General features: G+C 33.6%; 1 pseudogene; it reads right to left on the bottom strand.

Annotated features, from left to right (window-relative positions):
- Positions 1 to 6,295: 6,295 nt before the first annotated feature.
- On the bottom strand, positions 6,296 to 7,148 carry LOC123241513 (annotated as a pseudogene).
- Between the last annotated feature and the right edge of the window lie 293 nt (positions 7,149 to 7,441).

Raw genomic sequence — 7,441 nt, 5'->3', positions numbered from 1 at the left:
CAGGGAAGGAGGGTTGGTAGAGGGGAGGGCACAAATAATGAGTACTATTTTGGACAGATTTAGATTTATATACCTATTGGATAAACAGTTCAAGATTGTGGAAGGCAATTGGAGATGTAAGATTGGGAGTCAGGAGAGAATTTGAAATAGGATAGGAAGGTTTAAGAATCATTAGTATAAACATAGTATTTGGATTTAGGAACTGATGAGATTAGTGAAGTCATATAGAGAGAGAAGAGAAAAAGGCCCAGGGCAGACGCCAAAAGGATAAGGTGACTAAAGGGCATGATCTTGAATAAGATTCAGAAAAAAAAGAAAGAGAGATGTGGTAGCCAACTAGTTAGAAGAATCAGCAGAGAGTGGTGTTCCAAAAATGTAGAGAGAAGAAAATATCAAAGAAGAGTGAAGAAGAGCATTAAATAACAGAGAAATCAAGGAGAATGAGGACTGAGAAAAAATCATTGGATTTTACATCTAAAAGATAATTCCTGTTCAAGCAATAGATTAAAGATTGTAGCAATCTGAATAATGATCAAGAAATTCAATGAGAAACGATTGTAATGGCTTCTTCTTCCCAATAACTATGCAGAAAACAAAAACAGAAGTGTAGGGGCTATAGGAAAGGGGGCATCTCCAAATGTAAATGCCATTGCAAGCAGTGATGAGACACGTATAGCCTTTAAGACTCTGTCTCCCTTGAGTAAGGCACAGGGTGTTTAGAAAGCACCAAAAAGAGGATCTTTAAAAATCTCCCCCACAGACTCCCCAGGACCAATGAGAAACAACCAAGTTAATTGTGCTAACCAGCACTAAAGCCAGGTCAGCACAGGCCAAAGAGCTTTGAAGTTCAAAATATTCTGTCTTGAAGTTCCATAATGGAATATAAAGATTCAATATTAGAAACTCAAAAATCTATGTGGATCTACCCTTGAATTGTGGAGCTCAGACTGTAACCTCAAGGGTTCCAAGGCTAAGAAGAACTGACCACTCCACCTTTGAAGGCTTCACTCTTGAGTAAAAATCCAATATAGGAAATAAAGGTAGAGAGGTGACTAAGTAAAATAGTCACAATCACCAGAGATTCCTGAAACTCTAGCAATATAATCATAAAAGTAGAGAATTCAAGGAAAAATGTATTTTCCACAAGTACTAGACATATAACTCGGAGAAATTAAGCAAGTATATAAATGTTTGAGGAAAGAATTAGAGGAAAATAAATAACTTAGAAGAGAAAATAGAAAACTTTATGCAAGAAGTGGAAAACTAAAATAGACCAAAGAGAACCAACAGTTCCTTGAAATATTAAGAAATATGAGGGGGAAAATGAAAGATTTAAAAAGAAGAGAAGAAAATATAAGAGAGAAGATATCAGAAATCAATTCTGGAAAATAGGATGCTAGATAATTCAATAACAAATAAACTTTTGGAAAATGATTTTTTAAATAAAGCTGATAGCAGTTGCAACTAAAAGTTAAGTTGGTGAAGTAAGGAATGCTCAGCTCACCCAAACACAAAGAAATAGAAAATAACAAAACAAAGGAAAGCAAGAGAGTTACATCATACTACAGTGAGAAATGAGAGTAGCCCAGCCTATAACTGGGATAACTGGCAGAATGTGAACCAATTCAAAGCACTTTCACATGGCCCGAGGGAACAAAACAAAGGGCAAGAGTGGCTCAGACTCAGCCCAATTCTTCCATGAAATCCAAGGTAAGGAAATGGAAGAACAGAGAACAATCCTAAGACATTTAAATTTGGATGAAGCAATAAGATGGCACAGTGGGAGAGCAGCTCAATGTAAACCTACATGCTTCTATCTTCCCTAAGGCAATAAAACAACAGAGCAGGGGGAAGAGCCAAAGTGGCCTGAGGCAACAAACTGGCACAGGAGGGAATAGCCCAACACAGAAGACACAAGGAGAATCAATAGCAGAATCCAGTTGGAAAAAATAGATGCACATCTTCCCACAAGAAGCCTGCTTGGCCACCTTCTTGAAGTACACACTGGGGGACGCAAAGACAGCCAAGCTTATACCAATCACCAGAAAAGGCTACATTACAATTTTGGAACAGTTCCTTCTACCTTTGAGCAGAGCAGAACCACAAGAGAAAGCCAAAGCAAAAACAAATAAATAAATAAATAAATGAAAAGAGGAAAATACAATAATGAGAAAAATGAGCAAAAGACAAAGAAAAAACTAACTTTAGAGAGTTACTTTAGTGACAAGAAAATACAAATATAAACTCAAAAAAGATCAATAGAAGCCAAGAAGGAACACATGAGGCATCAAAGGAATGTGAGAAATGTCAGGTCCCAAAAGACCTCTTGGAAGAATGTGAAAAGAAGTTAAAAACCAATTAATAAAAGAAATGAGAGATTCAATATCTTGTGGGTAAATTTCACTTGAAACCCCCCCCCCCAACTCCCTAAATATTAGAATGAACCAAATGGTAATGGAGGCAAAAAATTAAAGCTGATAAAACAATTCTCTACACACTAGAGTGGGCCAAAATATAAGGAAGGCCAAAACAAAAAAATACTGAAGAAAATAACTCTCCGAAAATCAAAAATGATTAAAGTGATAATAACTAATGACTCCATAAGTTACCAGGAAATAATAAGACAAAATCAAAAGAATGAAAAAATTGAAGAAAATCTGAAATACCTCAGTAGAAGAACATCGGACATAGAAAACCATCTAAGAATTATTATACCTGAAATCTGTAGTAAAAAAAGGGGCTAGATAGCATATTATAAGAAATCATCAGGCAAAAATGTTTTGATATTTTCAAACAAGAAAGGGAAAGAGAAATTGAAAGAATTTACCAATTAACTCCTTAAAGAGATCCTAAAAACCAAAAATCCTAGGAAAATTACAACCAAATTTAAAAGCTCCCAAGCCAAGGAGAAAGTATTAAAAAGAAGCTAGAAGGAAAAAATTCAAACATTTTAAAGCCATGGTCAGAATTACATAAGACATAAGCTTCTACATTAAAGGAGAAGAAATCATATTATATGATATTAAGAAAGGCAAAGAATCTGGGCCTACAACCAAGAATCATGTACCTAGAAAATTGAGTGTAATCCTTCAGGCGTGAAAAATGATTTAAAATGAAATAGAAGACTTCTAGACACTCCTGACCCAACCCGCAAAAAAAGATGGACCTGAAAAGAAAAGTCAATGATAAAATTCAACACTCAAAGGAATCATAAAAAGATAGAAAGAAAAATAAAAATTTAAAAGTTTCAATAAGGTTGAATCAAATACATTTAATCCTGGGAAGGTGATAATTAAGTTACTCAAGATATCTATTATATTTGAAATACTTAAGATATTTAAAGTACTCTATCTATGTCTAGATATCTTAATATATAGAACATATCTCTAATTATATCTAGAATATTGTTATGTTAATCCTGATGGTATGAGGATCTGGAGCTGAGTAAGGTGGAGTGAATCCTAAGTGAGATGCTCAAGTTATAATAGTGAATCTCAAAGAACCCCCACAGCAGTAAATGTTATTAGAATATGGAGAATCTGCTGGACTCAAAGTCCAGATATATAACAGTATTCCAGAGTTGCCATCCAGACAATGAATGTGCAGTTAGAATTATACAGATACCCTGTCTAACTTACAATCTGGCCTTAAAGGATAACACTTGGTTGACTGCAAATTAACTCTGCTTTGAATAATACAATTCACCTCTTCCCTTTAAATATCCCAAGGATGTGATCTACTAACGCCCTAGGATTATAGATGAAGCCAGATCTAAAGTATAAAGATTTATTGCTAACAGGATTAGGGAAGGGAAGCAGGGAATGGCTGGGAAGAAGGGGACAGGAAGTCCTTATTTAACTAAGGCTAATGATGTTAATAATGATCTCAGGATTGATGTTAATCAGGTTTGATAGATTCCAGTCTGGATGGGCCAGACTGGCCCAACCTAAATCAAAGTTATTCTGCTGATAAGGTGTTGATGTTTCTTCTTGATGGTTAATTCAGGATCAGGGACTGATGAAGTTGATTGGTAAAGATTGTTGGTTGAATAAGCTCACCTAAGGCCTACCTTATCAAATCCTCCCTCACCAATCCAACCTCAAATCTAAGCTATCTTCTAAGTTCAAATCCTCCCTTTTACACCCAAACCTCAACTGCCTTGGCACCTGCCAGCTCCTGCCTGGCTCGGTTCATTCTTTATTCCAAGCAGGTTACTGTCCATCATCTTGATTTCAACATGGCTGTACAATTTATCATTACAATTATTACTTAAAATACTTAAGAACTTTATCATAATTAGAACAGTAAGAAGTATACATAGAAAGCAGGTATAAAGTAATCTGAATAGGATGTGTCGATATTCTAAAAAATCAAGGAATAGGAAAGAGGAACACCCAGGGATAAGAGAAAAGGAGTTATAGAAGAAAGTAAATTACTGCACATGAAGAGATGCCTGAATGAATATACTAGAGGAGATGATGGGGAATCTGACAGATAAATTTGAACTTTACTCTCATTAGAATTAGCTCAAAGTGGGAATAATACCCACACTCAGCCAGCTATAGAAATTTACCTTCCCCTATTCTAGAGATAGAAAGGAAAAGGGAATAAGAGAGAGAGTGGGGTAGAAAATAGAAAGGAGAATTGGGGAGAGACAATACTCATAAGCAAAACATTTGTGAACAGGGAAAGGCTGAAATGAGAGAGAAAGAAGGGTAAATGCAGAAAATAAGATGGAAGGAAATACACAATTACATCATAACTATGAATGTGAATTGGATGAACTCACCAATAAAACAGAAATCGGCATTGGAGTGAATTAAAGACCAAAATTCCCCAATATTCTAGTTAAAAGAAATGCATTTAAAGCAGGGGGACATACACAGACTAAAAGTAATGGGCTAGAACAGAACATATGACACTTCAACTAAAGTAAAAAAAAAAAGTAGGAACATCTATCAGTCAAAAGCAAAAGTAAAAATTGATCTAATTCAATGAGATAAGAAAGGAAATTACATCTTGATAAAAAGCATCATAGAAATGAAGCAATACTAATACTAACTACATATGCACAAAATGGCATAATTTCTAAAGGAAAAGTTATAAGACTTATGGAAGGAAATAGAGCAATGGTTCCCAAACTTTTTCAGCCTACCTCCCCCTTTGCAGAAAAAAATATTACTTGGCACCCCCTGGAAATAAATTTTTTTTAATTTCAATAGCAATTAATAGGAAATATATGTGTATTAATGTTTCTACCTTTTTTGTAAAATATAGTAAAGAAAGGTATAAATAAAAAACATTGAACTTTGAAATTACGAAACTATTTATTGAACGCAGAATAGAATGTAATACAAAAAAAGTTAAAACATTCGAAATCATCTCAATGAAAAGGATGAACCTGGTGTGCTGCTACCAATTTAGAAATCCTCGGCTCTATTTTCATCAGCAGTAATCTTAACACCACAATTGACTATTTGCAATTGGTTTCTTTTTTTTGTTAATAAATTGGTTACCACACTGAATCCACGTTCCACTAAATATGATGAAGGAAATGCAATGAAAAACTTTTGAATTACAGCCCATATTTCAGGATAAGCCATAGGGTTCTCCTTTTGCAGCCAGAATTGTTGGTAGATGCTTTTGAATTTAAATTTCAATTCAACATTTGTAGTTACTTCCATCAGTTCTTCTTGTAACTGTGGAGATTCTTCAGTGTTTGCACTCGAAAAAGTATCCAAAATGCAATCAGGTATGTTCATTTTCAAAATATCATCAAATTGTTGATTAAAATCTGAATGGAGAGAATCCAAGTGCTCACAATAAGAAAGTATGTCTTCATCTTTATTGTCTGCTCCTGATAAATTTGGGAACTGGCTGAATTCCCCTCTTCCAAAGTTTCATTTGTAAAGAAGAAGTTTTGTCACAAATGCAGAAATAACAGATTTTGTTTTATTAAATTCACTTCATCACCTTGAAGCTGAAGATTGCTTTCATTAAATTTTTCAAAAAAGTCTGTCAAGTAAACAATGTCACTTTTGGATTGAATTAAATTGGATCGTAAAGCATCATTTTTATCTTACAAGAACTCCAGCACCGAGTTAAACAGTTTATAAAACCCATCTAAACAGGCATCCTTTGACAACCAATGAACTTTTGTATAAAGCAGCAAATGATTAAATTATTCATCATTTTTAATACAAAGCTGTTTAAATAATGAGTCATTCAATGATTTGCTTCTGATTGTATTGTTAGCTTTAATTATATATTGTAATGTATTATGTAGGTGTGCACTTCAATTTTTGGCAACTAGATGCTGAAGATAGATGATACAGTGTACTGTGAATGCATATGGCACCTCCTTTTTTAAATATACAAGAAAACCTCCGTAGCACCCTACTCTCACTGGAGCACCATCTGTGGCTACTGATAATATGTTACTCAGAGGTATTTCTTTTTCTTTAAAAAAACTCATCCAATGCATGAAATATTGACTCTCCTTTAGTATCAGTTTGCAAATATTTTGCAAATAATAATTCTTAGCAAATTTGTTCCTCCTTTGTGAACTGCACGTATGCTAAAAGTAAAGCTTCATTTCCTGGCAAAGTTGACTTATCAAGTTGAATAGAAAACCGAGATGTTTTTAAATTTCCACACAATGAATCTTCAACATCTTGAGCCATTTCATCAATCCTTCTTTGCACTGTATTATTGCTCAATGAAATTTTCTTGATGATATCAGATGCTGGCTTGTGAAGCACAGTAGGTATTACTTCACTAATAGCCGGTATAATTAGTTCTTCACCAATAGTATGAGGTTTTCCTGATTTGGCAATCATTAATGAAATATTGTAAGAAGCAAACAAGCCATTGCCCTCTTGCATGTTTGTGCTTGAAAAGTTTTGCCAATGTTGGTTGTTTGATAATTTTTTCTTTTAGTGTTTGAAAATAAGATAAATCCTTATCTTTTTATCACCATGAATTTGAGTCAAATGTTTTTATAGTCTGTAAGTCTTCATAGTCTCATTTGATAAAACTTTCTGGCAAATCAGGCACATTGGTAATGTATTGTTTACAGGCAACTCAATAAAGCCATATTTCAAATATTCGATATTATATTGTCTACATTTTTTCTTTGGTTGAGCCATTATTATTTGTTGAAAGAAAAAATAAAATTTTATGGAGGTATTTTTAATAATATTTTTTAGTAATTTTAAAAATATTTTTGTAAAAAACAAACTAAAATAAATATCGATGAAATGAATTAGTATGATATTATTAATTGTAAAGCACAAATAATTATTACAAAATAAATAAATAATACTCGCCAATTATAGTCACACTATTTGTTAGTTAACTTTAACTTGTCACAATATCACAACAATCTAACCTTTGTTTGAGTTATATTCCGCATAATAATTACGGAAAATCTCCTGACTCA

Source organism: Gracilinanus agilis, chromosome 3, assembly GCF_016433145.1.
Source record: "Gracilinanus agilis isolate LMUSP501 chromosome 3, AgileGrace, whole genome shotgun sequence".
Lineage (NCBI taxonomy): Eukaryota > Metazoa > Chordata > Mammalia > Didelphimorphia > Didelphidae > Gracilinanus > Gracilinanus agilis.
The sequence above is the reverse complement of the archived record's forward strand: the minus strand, read 5'-3'. Positions and strand labels throughout refer to the sequence as shown.